We start from the raw sequence: 7666 nt of genomic DNA on the forward strand, positions 1-7666 counted from the left end.
CATGCTTACATTTTTCCCACACTGTTAAGTATACGACTCACCATGTAACTTCATCTTAATCAATGGCATCAGATTAAGTTAATATCACGATCCTGAGCCCGTGTGGTTGTGGTGAAATAGGAAGGAAGTGGCCACAACATTCTCCAATTGTGAGCTGTTAATAGACTTGGCATGTGCGTATTTTCCTGTCACTATCTGCAGCAGTGATCTAAAGAACAATTGCTTGCACATTCTGCAACTGTGGTTTTTCATGTAGGAGGTTTTGTAGACAACTTCTGTGATGGGAACAGTTGATTAGGACCCCCGAGCACAGCCGGCTTTAGACAGACAGAGAGCATTTTAAATCAGTGAGGAGAGACTAAATGTTAGCCTTTTGTCGCTCCTGTCCCAATGTGTCGCTGCATCAGATTCAGATATTTACAAAAGTCAATGAAGCACCTGAGGCCAAATATTAACTATACTTTCTTTTTACCTTTTTTCAGGTGAGTATGTGTCAAAAAATGATTACCAGGTGATCACATTCTGTTTTATTTGTTTTACACAGTGTCCAAACTTTTCTGGAAGCAGGACCGAGGCTTTGTCCTCCTACAGATAACCTTTGTTATCTGTATGAGACGCACCAGTCAGTCAACCAACTCCACTGTAAACCCAGTCAGGGTGTGGGGAAACGGTCGCAGTTTGGTTATGTTTAAACACAGAAACTTTTGGAAAGATTCTGGTGTCTCGTGGGTGAAGGTCATGTGTAGACCCACTGTTTTACCCCAACTCCACCCTCTAAGGACTGTTTCACTGTTTGTACTACACCAGACGAGGTTACATGGGAATTATCTGAAAGTCCAGTGCGTCACATATTGGTGCTAAAGGGTGCCGTGTGTGTCCATATGACATGTTTAGGGGCATGACAAATCGTTGATATTTGACACCCTGGGAATGAGACACCTGCTTTTCCTGCTCAAAGCAGGCAAAGAAGTTCCCACAGATGTTTCCTTTGCTTTGCTGAAGTGCCTATGAAAGGGTGGCAGATTACTAAATATTCCTGTTATATTAGGTTCAGGTAACAATGAACGGCATTCTGTGAGTTCGTATGAGGTGGGGAGCAGCCACAGTCACTGCCTGTTTTGGGGATGAGTAAGAGCAGAATAACACAACACATCACACCCGAAAATGACTGAGATAAGTCACCGCTGCTCTGTGAACTCTGACTTAATTTCACAAAGGTGAAACTTCCAGGACAATCAAACAAACAAGTTATAACGGCACATACACTTATTAATTCTGAAAGTGAAAGCAGTGCTCTGATTTAATAAAGACGAAAACAAAAAATCACCTGGCACTGTGTTTTACGAGAGGAAATAACAAATGGATGAGCTCAGATGATGCTGAAGAAAAATATTAAAGCTAGATGTGCTCAGCAAATTGTGTAAGGGTTGCATTTCAGAACAGTGTGTGTGGAAATGTAGAATAACTGGACATCACAAAGCTGGGATGTGTCTCTGTGAAGTGGATTTCTGTGTCAAGGAACATCTATTTAGCTTTTCAGATCATCCAATGGGGTTTGATGGTGTTTCTCAATCTCAAACAGTGGCACTGTTATGCAAACGGACTTTTTCAAGGATGAAAGACAGGTTAGTGCTTGCTCTCCTCTTTTGTGTTTGAGGTATGAAATATTTGAATGTGCGTGTGAATGGAAGCGTAGCAGGAAGCACGATGCCGCTGATAGTGAGCCAAACAATATCTGTCCTGCTGCATTTTTTACATTCTTGACATTTTTTCAGCAGAGAGAGCCACGCCAGGAGCTCCCTGAGGCTACCTAAGCTAAGTGCTAACATGAACATGCTAATGGCAATGCTAACATGGTGGCATTAACAGTTTACCAGGCCCATCATCTTAGTTTAGTGTGTTAGCATCTGCTAATTATTTGTTGTTGGTGGCCAAAAATATTCAGTTTTCCAGGTGGGGCCATTTGCTGTTTTTCTCACACACACACGCAAATATTTTTCATTTATATTCACTCTGATGGACCACACACATAATCTGTGACAACATGCGTTAATTCAGCGTGAACAAGTAAATCTGCTGCCTCGAGCAAAGTCGAGCAAACCTGAAAATTAGGTTATGCTTATGATAGAATCTAACACGTTCATGAGCCTTAACAACATCAAACATGTCCGACATGACGAATAGATGAATAGATAGGAAATATTCACTCAACAACCTCTGAAGCAGCACAATCCCCTTTATGATAGTCGCTCTGTACCTGAAGCACGACCTCAGGGGTGGTTGCTGTGGTTGCTGGGAGGTTTTTGATGTGAAATGTGTCTTCATCAAAGTCAAACTGGACAAAAACTGGTTGAACGGGACTTAAGATCTATTGGTTAATGGATCCAAGGATGGAAGTCTCCAGTTATAAAGGTAGAGGTACAGAAAATACAAGTACTGCATCCATCGTGTGTGATCAATGAGAGGAAACGGGGCTCTGGCTGCACTGATGGATGATTTCATCGTCATTGTCAAAGTATTTCGCGGGACAAAGTCTTGGGTTGATAGCAGAGATTATCCAGCTGTGGCCATCATCAGATGACTTGTGTGCGATGATGAAGCCACAGCAGTTTGTCCTGTAACCACAGGGCCTCCACCTCCACGCAGAGACGGCTTCATCTAAAGTGTTTAGTGTTTAAAGTGTTTGAAGTGTTTAAATGTCTGCGTGCCTCGACGCACTTTCTCAGGTTGGACGGTGAGCATTTGTAAAGAGTGATGAAGATTAAAACACAGTAAGCTTTTACAATGGGCTCTCTTCCTCACTGATGATGATGATGGTGATGTTCTGAGTGTTCTTCGTTGTAAGGTGGTTTCTGAGGATGCAGAACAGGATGTGTCATCTCCTCCGTGTTGCAAACAGCACTTTGATGTCGGAGGCATAGGAGGAAGTGTTCACTGTGACAGTCTTCCTCACGTCAGAAAAAACTGCTTCAAAGTAATTAATAACACGAACCTTCATCAAAATAGTGCAGTAAAAGTGTCCAAAACAAAAAGAAATGCTACTCAAGTAAAGTACACATACTCAAAAAAATGTGTTTAAGTACAGAACTCAAGTAAAAGTACTGCATTGCTGCTTTGCCATGATCTCTACTCGCCTGTAAGTTCTGTAAAGTCATGCTTATGTAACCCGAGGTATTTTAATGACTAATGTTTACTGCACTCGTTTATTTTCACTTATTCAGCTGTGCAGTACTCTGTGGTAAGTTGTAGTTATTTCAGTAGGAAACCTTCAGGAATAATTTGACTTCAGAGTTTTTGATTTATGACGTGTTCGACGTTATCGAGGGGTCGAAACTCGAGCAGCACTTGTAGCATAAAGGACAACTTTGTTGTCGGATGATGTTGCCGGACCCTGATGAAGGCCACATGCTGGGCCAATATGGGCTCAGCTGGAGAGACACACACACACACACACACACACACACACACATAATGAATCACACTGGTGGTGTTACCATGACTACAGAGAAAACAGAGGGTAAAAAGAGAGAGAGAGGGAGAGAGAGCGGGCGAGCTGGCTGGAGAAGAATAGAGTGGGAGGAGAGGAGGGTGGAGGTATTCAACGGCCAACTTGACTGTTAAGCCGCAGTGTGGAATTTCATCTCGGCTCCTCGGAGGTTTGGAAGCTCGTCGCAGCAGAGATGAAGCTAGACGAAGAGGAGGGATGTTAGAGAGCGGGAGATGAAAGGGTGAGGAGGAGGGAGACGTCTCATTGAGGTATGTTGGATTTCACGTTGACCTCTGCAGGCCGGAATGGTTTCCATGTGTCTCAGAGCTGCTGGCCTGGCTGCAGACTCGTCTTCCTCACGTGTTTCAGTCACTTCCTCTCTCACTGCTCGACCCCTCGGCTCATGTATGACTGTGCGCTGCAGACAAACCCGTCTCATTGGTCGCTCTGTTTTGTGTGCACGTTGACTGCTGACCCCTCGATCCTCCAGCAGGAGCCGCGATGGTCGACAGCTGCTAGAGGTGTGCAGATCAGCTCTGTCCACATCTGCACGTACACATAAATCACCCACCCGTTTTCTGTCATTTTAAACTTTCCCATGCGCGCACTCACGTCACTGCAGCAAACACTGTGCTTTCTTTAAGCTGCAAAACTAAAATGAGTTGTTTGAGCTCATATACCTGTTCATCACCACCTCAGACTCAGACCTCGAGTGCAGTCCTCCAGTCACTCGTGTCTCAGAATCAGTACTTCATCCGTCCTTCTCTCCTTCCACATGTAAATAATGGCTTAGTTCTGCAGCGAGATGCAACAAAATAATCAAATCCTGGATTTAGAGTAGACAATATGTCAGCCAGTGTGGACACCAGTGCACGAGGATGGAGGGATGACTCTCACCTCACCTCTGTGTCCTTTGTTCTTTGCATGTTTTGGTTGTTTTTGGACTATTTAAATGAGGAAACATGTTATTCTGTATTCTGACGGGTGTTTCTGCCACTAAGTATAATATAATAGTTGGCTTATTGTCTCTCATATGTATCGTCTATCAAGGGGCAGAGTTAGTGATTTGGGGGCAAACTCAGCCATGGGAGGCTTCTCTCAAGTGCTCAGTATCTAAGTACCCTGCATTCAAAATGTAAGCACAAAAAGTATCATCAACAGAATATACTTACATTTACTTTAAGTATTAAGATTTCAGGCGTACTGACAGTAACAAAAGGAGCATTCTGAGGGCTTTTCAGTTATTCCAGCATGTGTGGATGAGTTAGAATAGTGGGATAATTTAGTTTGTTTTATATCTTAACATAATTAATCTATAGTCTATCCTGAGCCTCATCCTGAAGCGTCTATTAGTCCTGTTTTCTGTCTACTGTCTATCCAAAATTCCCTTTTCTACACTGTGTTATTGAGCTGGTTATTGATGAGACTTTGGGAGGTGGTGCTGTTGGCAGGACAGTGTCAGATAAGACAGAGGAGACAATCAAATCACAAACAAATCTGTAGTGTTATCAGATCTTAGCAGAAGATGAAGATTACTGAACATTCAAATCCTGCCTGCAGATGACTTCTTGTTTCAGTGATGACGACTGAAGAACACGCCTTGTGGTTCACTTCAGGCTGAGTTTTACACTAATTCTGCACCATCTTCACTGTCTCAACCAAATTCCTCGTCTTTCACCCTGAAACTTCCTGTAGGTTTGAAGTCTGGGGTTTTTTTATGACGTCCTGTGTGGCTGCTCAACATCACACATACGTACACAAATGAAAGCACAGGGACAGCAAACTTTTTACAAACTGTACAACATACGTATATTATATGTACATTTGTGTGCGGGTGTGTGTGTGGGTGTGTGTGTGTGTGTGTGTGTGTGTGTGTCTGTGTGTGCGCGTGGTGGTTTGTGGCTGATGAAGTCCCCTTTATGAAAACGAATTCTGAGAAGCAGACGAAAAACAACATGACATGGCTGTCATTTACAAGAAGTGGGTAAGAAGCAAATGGTGGTTATACTGTCTGTGTGTGTGTGTGTGTGTGTGTGTGTGTGTGTAGAGCTGTATGAAATGAATATGAAGAGGTGGATTTGCATCATTCCGTAATTATAATATGCTTTACTTTGCCATTGTGATTGGAAAGAGTGAGTTCAGTACACAAATGTTAAAATTTGAACGTGGCATTAAAAGTTCATTCAGGAGCAGTTTATTATCAGATTATCACTGGAGGAGATCCAGAGCGATGGAGAGAAGCTGGACTGTGAATCAGAGGCAAACAGTCACCTTCAGGAGGGACTGACAAAGATCAGGCCGTAGGAGAGGGCGCACCTGAAGCGCTCTGCAAAGGTGTCCTGAGGAGTGGATTGGCAGCAGGTGTGCAGGAAGGAGGAAACCAGGTCCTCCAATCTGACTGAAACAGACACACGGCTCGACCCGAAAACCACAACGAAGCTTTGGATCCTGAAAGTGGATCAACATCTTAGAGAAGAGGTCTGTGTTACAGTAACAGCACAACAAAGTACTTCAAGTACTGAACTTAATTACAAATTTGAGGTACTTGTACTTTACTTTTCATGCCACTTTGTACTTCTACTTATCTAACTGCTTTAGTTCAGTTACTTTACAGAAACACATGAAAAACATGTGAAGAGCTGGTGAAAAATCAATAAGCAAACAAAGACTTAACCTCTGATTAAAGGTTCACAGCTGTCCAGACAGACAGACAGGACGGAAGAGAATAAACACAACAGCAAGACGTAGAAGAGGGTGAAGTCTGCGTGGAGGAGCTGAGACGTTGGACGACGCTGTCAGGTCAAAGAGCAGCAACTCATCTGGTTCTCCTAAAGAGACGTCTCCTGACACCACATCAGAGACCAAGAAAGGTCCCTCAGCTTTGTCCCCCGTCTTAACCAACATGGAGGAAGACCTTGTCACAAACATGGACTCACCACCAGGACCCTCAGGACAGGACGGACATGTCAAACCTTCACAGGTCCACAGAGGAGAGCTTCTCCTCAAGAGATGTCTCCCACTGCTCCAGTCGGATCCAGTGAGGACATAAAGGCTGCTGAGAAAAAAACCTGAGCTCTGTCCATCTGGGACTGGTGGACGTGGCGAATGAGGACATCAGGCCAAAAGAGAAAGAAGTTGCCTCAAAACCGGCTCGTCATCAGCGGAGCGTCATGGACACAGGTCTTCAGACACACAGAAAGACCTGGTCATGTACAGGGACTCAACCCCAGGACCTTCAGGACAGGACCTGGACACATATACCGAAGGTTCTCAAGAGGACAACGAGCAGCAACGATAATACGTCCCCACGGCGCCTGTTGTCTGTCCTCACAGAACAGAATCACCGTCTGTCTTTTCTGACGTGAGTCTTGCAGTAAGTGACGCACCAGCTGCCGTCTGTGCCTCCACCCAGCGTCGAGGTTCTGGGACTGTTGGGTGTTTTGGTGTGGCAGCTCCACCCCTGGCTACCATCTTGCCCGTCCTCGCCAACACGGGAACCCAACAGGAAGTGATCTCACTGCCTCCGAGAGACCAGAGCCAGTTTTTCCATCTGCTCTGCTCACCCTCTTATTTTTTTGGTTCAGTTGCTACCAGCAACAGCTGTTGCTGCGCAAATATGAGCGGTTTGTTGAGCACGACCTCAGCTCACACCTCAACCCCAAAGTCCTGAAGGGACAACAGTGTCCTGCTGGAGGAGGAGGGAGGACACACATTCTTTGCATGTGCTCTCTTTCCTGCTTCGTGATGTCAAAATGAACTTTGGGTTTATACCCTTACAGCCTTTTTACAGACACAACAGCGTCTTCACAAAGCAAAGCTCCACCCATCACGTCCACAAAGCTGGACACAAAGACGAAGGAGGCTGTCAGCGACATCTTTATTAACACAAGCATGCAAATGTGTAATGTATGCAAATGTGTATAGAAAAGGTCAAAGGGTGACCCAAAAGCTGTGGTAAGAGTTAGAGTGAGTGAGTCGCCCGACAGAAACGAACCTGGCTAACGCCTGGTTTCTTTAAATGTGAACAGAAAAGGTTTGACAGAGCTTCAGCTGTACAAGCTGATATTTTATTACAAGATGGGAAAGAACTGAAATGTGCTGTCAGTGAACATTTTACTGACGTGTTCAGTATCAACGCTCACCATCTACACACAGAAATCAGCAACAGTCGTTTTCCTC

Source organism: Chaetodon auriga, chromosome 13 (assembly GCF_051107435.1).
Source record: "Chaetodon auriga isolate fChaAug3 chromosome 13, fChaAug3.hap1, whole genome shotgun sequence".
Classification (NCBI taxonomy): Eukaryota; Metazoa; Chordata; class Actinopteri; order Chaetodontiformes; family Chaetodontidae; genus Chaetodon; species Chaetodon auriga.